The following is an 11,938-nucleotide window of genomic DNA, read 5'->3' on the forward strand; positions in this document are numbered from 1 at the left end:
AATAATTTTTATTAATATTTAAGCTAAGCAAATAATTGCTATTAAGGACAGTTTTTAGGAGATAGGAGTTGTTTTTTCAAAACTTATTATCACCTTTCTAGAGAACCAAAAAAAAACACAAAAATGTGGCTTATTTGATTACATTTTTTTATTTGCTGAAGTTTATATGCTGGATGCCAGAATTTGCAACCAAAAAATTTTTCGTATTAAAATAAAAGAACCCAATAATCGGCATGGGTACCTAAAAATAGCCTAAAATCATGGCATAAAGAAGTGTTCAGATTCCATTATATACTCCTATAAACATCAAATTTCTTAATTTTGGTGCTTCCCCTGCTGACAACTGTGACTTCGTAATTGAAGGGTAACATTTCAATATGATTTAAACTAAACGTGACCGCTTATCAGAAGATAGAAAAAATGTTTAATAAAAATAAATGTTCAGATTTAATAAAAAATATGACATTTTATTTCTGGATTAGCATATGTTTAATAATGTCAAAAAGACTTTGAGTAAAAAAAAACCATTAATTATGAAAAAAGGATGGAGAGTTTAAAAAAAATTAAAGTTTCAAAATATTGTTTAAGAAATTGTGGGACGCGAACCTGACGTTCTATAGACTTCTGATAGGGCTAAAATGTATGACGAAACCTTGTGCTCTAAAATAAGTGATTGGTATAATCGTCTCAATGTATAAACTTGACCAATAATTTTTTTGGGGAAAAAGTATGAAAATTTTATATACGTTCTTAAAATTTGATAATAATAATAAAATTGAAGCTTCACAAAATTAATTCCCTTTTTTGTACACTTAAGTTGCAACTCTAGTTGATTGCGAACATATATAAATATTCAAACTGAGAAAAATGTTCCCTAGATTGAAAGTTAATTTAATTGATTTAATTTTGTTGACTTGTAGATATTGTTAATATATTAGGTGACAAAATTATAGAGAAACAGAAGAGAGGAAATATATGCCAATTTTAACTTTCGGACCACCTATTGAACCTTAGTAGCGCACATTGTAAACTTATGAGTATACTTTATTTTGTAATTTGAATTTAATTTTTGTTTTGATAGTGAAGTAAAGATTTAAACTATTAAATTAAATTAAACAATTAAAATTTGTTTGTTACACATATTGGAACAAAATTTAAGTTAGAGTCATAGTAATTTATATTCAGATATTTATTAGACCAGTTTCTCCAATAAATGTCCCAAAAAATTCACATTAAATCATTACGTGTATCCATAAACTGATTCTCATCCTAACATCTGTTTCAAAAGTTTTACCTAGCAAAATGCGAACTTTTACATAAAGCAAATATCTGGATTTAAAATGTTGCAATGCACGATTGGTTAAGTATTTTATTCTACTTACGAACAGAATCCAGAAATGTCATAAAAAGGATGACCAGATTGCAGATAAAGATTTTCATTTTTCTGGTGACCCCGAACTGATTTTGAAAGAACTTCTTAAGCTGCAACTGATTAGATTTTTCATACATGTTGCCTGTATGTATATAGTCTATCCATTATCAAATTATTGATGGCGCAATGAGGCTGAGACAATGAAGCGTTCGGTAAAACGATTAATTATTGCTATGAATAAAGAAAGCTTTGTTCGTGAATTTTAACCAAAGCGTGTTGCATAAATATTATTATTTTAAACAAACAAATAATATAACTTATATTGCAAAAGGAGGGGAAAAACTTACATATAATAATTTCCAGGACTTGCACGTGTAGTACTGGGAACACTATTAGTACAGTTATACAGTTTTCTCCAATTTCGTTAAACAATTTCTTTAAAATATATTAACGTTTGAAAAATAACATGTTCTGGGGATGCTAATATATTTTTAAGAAGCATTGATGATGCAGGTATTAACTCAACTTGAAGACAAGCTTTTGTAAATAAAAAAATACATTCTACATTTTAGATCTCAAAGCAAAATTTTTCTGTGAATCATTTTTTTTCCTCTGGAGAGTAATATCTTCATCAAAGAATGATTATACAAAATTTACATTTTTCAATATAAAACATTTTTCGTTTCTGCAAAGTCACTTCTTTTTCTCTAAAGAATGGTATTATTAACAAAGAAATACCAATTGATAGCATATATTAATAATAATTCTGATTTTATTGTATTGTTTGCAAACATTTTTTATCGGAAGATAATCAATTTTGATAATAACAGCCACTTAATAGTTTAGATAGAGTTGAATCAGCCTATGTTGAAATAATTTTATTGAATAAAAGTATGTAGCCTTAAAGTCCAAGGTTTTTCCAGAAAATTCATCTTTTGGACATCCTGCGTCCAGCTCATGGTCAAATCTAGTTAATTAGTCCTCAAAAGTTTTTTAATCCACGAAATCTGAAACATATTATACTCTTCATATCTGGAACAAAACACGAATAAATATAGCGTGATTGTTTTGTAATCGTAAGAATTATTTTCCCGTGGAATGGAAATTATGACGTAGATAAATATATGAGATTCATTGCGTGCGTTAATTTCTTATCCTGTAATCATTGCTTGAATAAATCAATATTTAATTTTCATAATATTGTGAGATCATCCTCTGAAACAGAACAATTTTCAAATGAAAACATGTATCTTAAAGAAATTAGTTTAAGATTTAAACAAATGTAAAGTTATTGAAAATTGATTAAAATATAAATGAATAACTATGTTTAAATATTTAAAATTATTACTTCTATTAATGTGACAATTCATTAAAATTTACTGAATATTATAGTTTGAGAATATATTTATTTGAGTTTTTTTTTAATGACAGAAAATCTAACATACACTGCATAATCCATATTTATATAAATACAAACATATAATTGAAAAAAGGTTGTTTGCGCGAAGTTCTAATAGCGATAAAAACTTTCTGTTGGGAGTCAAAAACACTCCCTTAAAATATCATAAAAAAATTCCTTCTGTCTCTGCATCGTAGACATAGCTAAAAATCTTAAAAAAACGAAGCACTTTTTCAAAATTGAACAAATTTTTTTAGATTCAAATTATCAATAAAAATAGTTTAAGTCAAGTCGATTTATACATGTATAGCGATAATTTCGGTAACATATTTTTTACCCTCCCTAATTGACTTTAAAATTTCAAAAATGTGAAAAAGATCTACTATTTGGCTGGTTTCTGAAGAGTCACTGTGTATTTCTCGACTATTTCACCATATAATGTTCGAAATACATTAATGGGATTGTATTTCCAACATGTTTTAACAATAATATATGAGGAATGTTATTTATTTTACATTGAAATTACTTTTCGGTATATAAATTATCAGGAAAAATAATTAGAAGCAAGTGTATTTGTGCATGCAAAGTCAAAAATTAGTTATTGAATATTTAATTAATTATAATTAATGTGTTCGCGCGCATTTACCAGATTGATTACCGTTGGCGTTCTTATTTCAAATTTTTACATTCTCATCACTTATGATTGAAGAAAGTATTAGAATTGTAGGAAATTTGACATCACACTTTTTCAACGGATCTCCACGTTTTAAGACCCTCTGAATCCGAAAATGAGGTTTTCACGATGGCGTCTGTCAGTCTGTCTGTGCGTCCGTCCGTAAACACGATAACTCTCGAAAAAATGAACGAAACAAATTTATCTTTGGCACATGTTTTTTAGGTCCTAAAAGAAAGGACGAGTTCGTTAACCAGCCATTTTTGATAAAAATTCAAAAAGTGAGCGCATTTTGAAAATTTTTGAGACCACTTTTTTTTTAATTTGAAAATTCTATTCACGGATATTTATAGTATTAAAAAGAACAAACAATTTATCCTTATGACTTTTTTCGATAAAAAGAAAATTCTCAGAGTTATAGCGTTTTCAAAATTTTTTTAATTAAACGAAAATCAAAATTTGAAGCCAAAAATCGCACGATATGAAAAAAAGTCAGGAGAAGAAAAACATTTCTTTTTGAAAGCCCTACAGGATTATTGTGAACAATTTTTGGATTTTCTTTAAAAATCGAAAATTCAAATTTTGATTGTACAAAAAATAATGGAAAATTAAAAATTCCATTTTGTGGACAAACTATGTAGGATACAAAAAAGATGAATAAACAAAAATAGTTATCCCAAAAAAGATCTACAATTTCGTTAAGAATCACTTCTTGATAGGATGCGTACTTTTTGTTTTATTCGTGAAAAATAACGCTGAAAAAAAAATAAAAAAAAATGTGAGGAAAAACGACGAAAGTTACGAGAAAAAAATCCAACAAAACCTGTTTACAAATATCTGTCGGAAATAGAGCGCGCAGCGCGAGTGTCACGATGAGAATGTGTACCTCAAAGCATACAGAGCTTTGAGAAACTTAATCTTTGACTATACCTAATGAAGCAGACAATTCAAAATATGAAGACGCATATAAATACTGCCATCTAAAAGAGATCTTTTTGATTCAGTTTTTTTCCAGCATTCCAAATGCAAAGAATAAATATCCGAGTGCGAAGCGCGAGATTCAAGCGTCGCGCGCCCTAGGCGCGTTGAAACTTGCGAGCGAAGCGAGACGCGCGTCCAGCGTGCTATGAGAATGTTAAATTTAAAATTGATTATTTATTTTTAAACTAGTGAACTCAAATAATTATCTTAACTTTCACTTTATAATTCTGTTTTGTAATCGAAGAATTGTTTATATTAATTAATTGTTCGCTGCATAAATTTACTTGCATATTTCATCATTTTATATATACGTTCAAACTGTAACCAATCCGATTGTCGACGCGGCGTATGCAGGTTCAATTGGCAGACAGTTTTGACATGTTTTGGTATTTTGACAAACAGATAAAAAATGTGCAAAAATGTGCAATTTTTAAAAATTAATTTGGTTGCCAAAGATTTGCCAGATGCAGAATTAAGTGTAGAGCGACACAATTCTACTCAAATAAAAAGTTGGCTGCAGTGTCGCAAGGAATCGACAAAGGAAAAAAGAAAGAATTATTTGCAAGGGGAGATTAAATCATTTGTTAATCTTCTCTTCCCCGAAATTAATGTAGCCGTCAGCTAAAGACGGAGTTTAAGATATTTCCTACTTAAATTGATGAATTTTCAACACAAGGAGACGCATTTTTAACCAAAATTATTTTTAAGCAAAACGTAGCATTAAAAACTAAATAGATAAACTTTCAAATAAAATAGACAAGTTTTCCCCAGAATAGTTTCAAATTCAAGAAAATAGTAAAATTTTGAAGTAAAAAAGATTAATTTTTTTGGAAGACGGTTAAATTAAAAAAAAAGATAAACTTTCAACTAAGTAGAAGAATTTTTCAACATGAATTTTGAACAACATAGTTTAATTTTTGACAAAAAATAATGACTTTAACCTGATAGTTACATTTTCCCATAATAATTAGATTTTTAATAAAATAGTTAAATGTATATCAAAATTCAAATATTCGAATTTTCATGACTAAAATGCAAACTTTTTAGAAGACATGAATTGTCATAAAAGAAGTTAATTTTAAATCAAGAGAGATGACGTTTCTACCACCAATAATTATGAATTTCAACCAAAAATAAATTTTTCAAACACAAAAGTCAAATGTTTGAGAAAAAAGTGAACTTTTAAATCAGAAAAGATAAATTTTTTACAAAAAGCGATAGTTTTCAATCAAGGAAGACGAATTTTTAATAAGGTAATTAAAGTCCCATCCAAAAAGTTGAAGTTTTAACAAACAAGAATAACTGATTACCCAAAAAGATGGCTTTTAAACAAAATACCAAACGGTTCAATTTTCAACACACACCATTCATTTTTTATCCAAAAAGACAAATATATTGTACCCAAAAAGGCGACTATTTTTTAATAAAAAATATAAAATAATTGTATTATTTAAAAAAACTAAATCAATTTTCTGCGAAATAGTTTGATTTTCAACTTATACAATATACACTATAAAGTTTAAACCAAATAGATTACTTTTATACGAATCTTTGAATTTCTAGGCCAAAAAGCTGAATTTCTTAAAAAACAGTATAATTTTTAACATAAAAGTTGATTTAAAAGCAAATAGTTGAGTTTTTAACTGTAATTATGAATCCCTATTATAAAGATTATTTACTTTTACCGAGAATTTCAAAGAAGGTTCCATTTTTACCAAGAAAGATAAATTTTTAATAAAATATATCAGTTTTCTGTCAAGAAGTTAACCTTTCAACTAAAAAAGATACCTTTTTAACCAAATAATTAGATTTCTAATTTAAAAAGCTAATTTTTTAACCAAAATAGGAATAGATTAATTGTCACTTCAAGAAATTTATTTTCAACTAAACATGAAACGAATTTTTATGCAAATAGTAAAATTTTTAAGCAAAGTGATGAATCTTCAACTAAAAAAGTAAGTTTTAACAAAGTATATTAGTTTTTGTTATAAAAGATGACTTTTTGACCCCCGGCCCAACTTCTAAAAGTGCTAACGTAGTTTCTGAAAAGTAACGCGAGGCCACTTTCTTTTAGGACTACACCAGTAATCATTTCAATTTAGGATTGAACGCGCGAATCGATTAATTTATTGAAATGAAATTAACCACAAATATAGAAATAATAATGCCTTTTAGCTCTTCTGAGATTTGAGACCGTCATCGTTTTTTATTAACAATAATTGTTCCTCATTTTCCTACTACTTTCTAAAGGTTAATTTTAATTGCTTGCATGCACTTTCTCAGATATTCACATTTTATGGGAATCAGACATTTGTCCAAAAAAAATACTAAAGTTACCACCTTGCACTTTTTCGTTTTATTGTATTCCATACGATATATATGATTAATTAAAAATTGATGACGGTGTTAAAACATATACCGTGTCTTAATTCACCCAAACTACGTGAACTTAAGAAATATCAATCTATTAAAATTTCTTTGTTAGGATATTAAACAATATTTCAATTAATCTAAAATTATACATTCAGAATCAACAAATTCTTCATAGATTGCCGAGCATCAAGCTATTTCGCACGACTCGAGCAAATCTCAATCCGACGGAATCAATTGGGCGGATTATTGCTGAACGTCTCCTTAATTAATTTTTTAGTTAAACAGCATCACATATATGACTTATGGCATTAATTATATGACAATAAAATATACTGGAATAAAATCATTCAATTTTCATTATAGTGTCAGAACTTTTCTTTATAAATTTAAAACAAAAATTTGGGTATTTTTTGAAATAGAAAAAATTAAAATTTACTTGATAACTGTTTATTGCTATATATACAAAAATATTACATCAATCTACATTTTCACTCAACGAACGAAGAATAAAATTATTATTAAAAATTTATTGAATATAGAAAATGTATGATCTACTAAATATTTCTTTTATTCAATAACATAGCATTTTAGTTTTATTCTGCATTCGATACAAGTAAGAAGATGGAAGGATATACAATTTCTGTACATTTGATCAAGACTATTTGTTGATAATATTTTAATTGAAATTTTTTCTCTTTAAACAAGCGCGTTCTACAACGCATGCACATTAAAATTAGAAGTACTGAATAGAGGATCTACGAGAATCTAATAAGTATTTCATTAAGTCCGTTTTAAGACCTACAAATATGAAAAAATGGAAATTTGTGTACATTTTGATTAGTTTAATAGTACTTGCAGTATATTGAATTAATCCTCGGGAAGAGATTTTGAACAAAACTTATGAACCTTGAAACAAAAGAGTGCATTTTTAACAAGGTAGGTCAAGTTTCAACAAAGTAGTTAAATTCTACACCAAAATAAATTCATTTTTAAACACATAGTGGTATTTCAAATTTTTCGCAAACCTCTCAGTAGCTTTTTATTATAAATATTCTCTTAAATGTTACAAAAAAAATATTGAGAACTTTTTATAACATTTGTTATCCTTTCATTCTTTATCTAAATTTCAAAACATAATTTGAAATGTTTTGAGATGAGATAATAAAGCATCACGTAAAGCATATTTTATTGATATAAAACAGACCACCTTGATTTACTATTCACCATTGCCGAAACAAATAGCAAGGGACAAAACATAAGTTGCAATATTCTATTTGGACATAGTTTCACTTGAATGTTACAAAATATAAAGAACTAATTAAATGTAAAAATAAAATTTTAATAAATAATTATAAAATTTATTTTTTACTATTGAATTAGTTTAAAATTATTTATCACTAGAAGTGAATACAAGCGCACGTTTACCATGCTGTCCTTTTATTTTATATATTAAACGCATAAAAATTTGAAATGTCATAGTGAACAATTTGAGAATTTTAAGCATTTTACTTTTTTCGGAAAAATTTAAGATTTAAAAGATTTGTTGTTATAATATTAGGGCCGGAAATCGCTTACTAATATGTGTACGAACCATAGCGTAATAGAAAATTTCTTTGAATTTGTATTGAGGGTTGATTTAACATCACTTGAATAAACAATCAAGGAAATCGACATTTCTATAAACCCCTCAATCTTAGCAGATCTTTTTGCTTATACTTTTGAGGTTGGAAATCAATTCGCAATCAATGTGCAAAACATTACCTGACAGAAAAAAATTATTGAATTTATTCTAAAAGTTGTTTTAATATTCTCTAAAATTCAGAAAAAGTAATCGAAATTTGCTGCCAATCAAAATCACAGAAGACTTTTTTATTATATTTTTGGAATCAAAAATCGATTCAAATTAAACGCGGGAAACATGTCCTAGCAGGGAAAGTTTTTGAATGTATTCGAAGATATTTTCTACACCCTTTAAGTCTCAATGCGACGAAATCTGCCTTTCCTAAATATTCCAAATCACATCATATTTTTTTATTTTACTTTTGAGGTCGATAATCTATTCATAAAAAATGTGGGAAACATATTCACTCAGATGAAGTTGTTGAAATCATTCTCAGGATGGTCTAACATTCATCTAAGATTCAAACAAGAAAACCAACATTTTTTGATAACAAACATTACAAGTGATTTTTTTCTTGTACTATGGATGTTGACAATCCCGTCAGAAGAATTGTAGGGGAAATATCATTTTAGAAAGAGTCATTGGGTTAATTTTAAATATTGTCTCAACTTCCTCTAAAAATTCCGACAAAGAAGTTGATATGTCCTATCCACCGAAAACCATGGGAGAACTTTAAATTATACACTGGAGACAAAATTACTTAAAAATTAATATAAGAAGCATTCCTTAGCATTGAAAGACTTGGAATTTATTTTAAGGACTCGATGGTGGAGAGCTGACAATTTTTCGAGATTATATGTGACATTATTAGGGGTTGGATATATAATAATAATTAAAATAAATTTTAACAAATAAAAAACGTAACAATTCGAAAAGTTTAATAAAAGGTGATTGTGTAACATTTTCAGCCTTATTTAAGCAACGTGAAGACAGAATTGTAAAATTTGGCAATGAGCTTAGTCACTTGATATTGAATTACACTTCGCAACCTCTGTCAATACAAGGTGTTTACAAGAAATTAACACTTTTATGATATAACAAACAGTGTTCTAAAATACATTGCAACGTCATCCTTAACAAAAACAAGTAATCTATCTAGCTATTAGATAAAACACATTGTCTTCCTTTGTAAGTATGTACTCCACACAACGTGTTTGAACGAGAAATATCTGACTAACACTTTTCGATCACTTGGTTAGAAGGTAATGTCAATTTTTTGTTTGAATCTTCAAGAGATTTTAAATCAATCCTTCAAATAAATTGAACAATTTCACCTACTAGGATATGTTTGCCAACTTTGTTGTTGACTGATTTCCAACCACATAGGTATAATAAAAAGTGGCCCATGGTTTCAGTTCTTAAGAAGTGTCGCTTACTTTCCTTAATGTTATAGAAACCTTGAATTTAATTTGACTGTTTTTCCTGTTCGAGGTGTTTCAAAAACTTATTTGAAAGAGATTTTTGATACCAGTAGTATAATTGAAATATCTTCTCTGCCGTGATTTGAGAAAACATCGTTAACTGCGAAAAAACAAAAAATGAGTTTTTTATATAATTGGAATCTTGAAGAAAAGAGACACATGATTATTAAAATATTTTTTTAATCGTTAATAACTTTCAAAATAATTATTGCTAGATGTTGGAAAAACTCCATTAACTGCTAGATTTAGCGAGTCGTAATTTGGTAAAAACTGTTAATTTCAGGCTCAAATCATGGAGAGCTGAATACATCACATAAAAATTTGAGATAAAGCCACAACGGACATTTACGGACTTTAATAATTTATCGGGCGGTGATCTCGAGCTTTCGTGATTTAGATGAGGTCCGGACGTGCTTACGGCATTCTCCGGAATCATCGAACCGCGCAAAAAAGTCTGTAATTCGAGAAACACCGAACTGCATTTATTTTTAGCTACGAAATGCAAAATTATTAATGAAAGGCGTTTTCTCAAATCACGGCAGGCCTATTTCTGAAGCCCGTTACGGCGTTTTCTTAATTTTTAATGCTTTTCCAAAAATGAAAAGTTTATATGCAAATTAGTTAAGAACAAGAAAAAAACTGCAGAAAATGAATTAGAATCCGCGATACACGCGAATAATGATTCAAACAGTTTTTGTCGATTTTCTCGGCTTCGTTCATTTTTCAGTTGACGATGCTTTTTCAAACCACAGCAGTCCTCTGGTTTTTATTTTTAAGAAATGTAGATTTCCTTTCTTGAATATTTAGGGGAGATTAAAACCCCGTAAAATGGATTCAAACACTTTTCGTGCTAGTATGTCTTACCAAGTTTGATTTGGATTACCCTACCATTTTCCAGCAAAGTAATACGAGATATAAAAAAAGTAACCAAGACAAATTATAAATCACAAAAATGTCATTAAAGATAAAAAATTCCATTATGCAGTCAAACTGTGCAGGGTACGATAAAAAATTTTCAACAAAAATTGTTCACCCTAAATATCTAATAAGTTGTTTTTAATAATATTTTTGAATAAAACTGGTGGTTTTTGTTTTAAGCTTAAAAACAGCATTACAAATTTTAATACGTTTGTACTGTTTATACTTTTAATATTTTCGCTTGTACCCTCTTGGTTGCCCGGCTAGGGGAATATAAAAATTTCGTGTCATCCCCCCGAAATTCAAATTTCTCAAATTTTATTTTTGCATACGTTTGTACTGTTTGTACTTTCAATATTTTCGTCTGTACACTCTTATTTTCCCGACTAGGGGGAAATCAAAATTTCGTGCTATCCCTCCGAAATTTAGATTTCTTAAATTTTCTTCTTGCATACATTTGTACGTTGTTTCTACTCTTTGTACATTCAACATTTTCGTTTGAATTCTCCTTTTTACCCGGCTAGGGCAAAATCAAAATTTCGTACCATCCCCCCTGAAATTTAAATTTCTCCAATTTTCTTTTTTGTTAACGTTTGTACGTGGTTTGTACTGTTTGTAAATTCAATATTTTCATTTGCAAAGAGAATTTGAGCAATGTGAAATTCGAGGGGATGGCACTAAATTTTGATTTCCCCCGAGCTGGGCAACAAAGGGGGTATAAAAAAAATTAAAAGTACAGTGAAAAACGACGTACAAACGAATCCAAGAAGAAAATTTTAGAAATTTGATTTTCGGGGGGATAACGCGAAATTTTTATTTGCCCCTAGCTTTGCAATTAAGAGAGTACAAACGAAAATATTAAAAGTACAAAGAGTACCTACAAACGACGTATAAATGTATGCAAAAGAAGATTTAAGAAATTTAAATTTCTGGGGGATGCGTGAAGTTAGCCCCCCCAGAAATGAATTACGCCTCTAATTTAATATCCAAGAGGGTACAAACAAAAATATTGGATGTAAAAATAGTACAGTCTGTCAAGTTAAAGCGTGGGTGGCTTTACTCGCAGTCGGTAAGGTGTATCGACATGATTTTGGTGTCAAAATATTAAGAAGAGCTCCCT

At 28.6% G+C, this 11,938-nt stretch overlaps 1 protein-coding gene across 1 annotated transcript in view; it reads right to left on the reverse strand.

Moving 5' to 3' along the window:
• Positions 1–2,211: 2,211 nt before the first annotated feature.
• The window catches only part of LOC117172042, a 27,405-nt gene continuing 17,678 nt past the window's right edge, over positions 2,212–11,938 (reverse strand). Inside the window, exon 6 of the mRNA XM_033359773.1 lies at positions 2,212–2,379. The gene's annotated coding sequence lies outside the window, so the exon portion shown is untranslated. The remainder of the gene's footprint in view (positions 2,380–11,938) is intronic.

This window comes from Belonocnema kinseyi, chromosome 4, assembly GCF_010883055.1.
Source record: "Belonocnema kinseyi isolate 2016_QV_RU_SX_M_011 chromosome 4, B_treatae_v1, whole genome shotgun sequence".
Lineage (NCBI taxonomy): Eukaryota > Metazoa > Arthropoda > Insecta > Hymenoptera > Cynipidae > Belonocnema > Belonocnema kinseyi.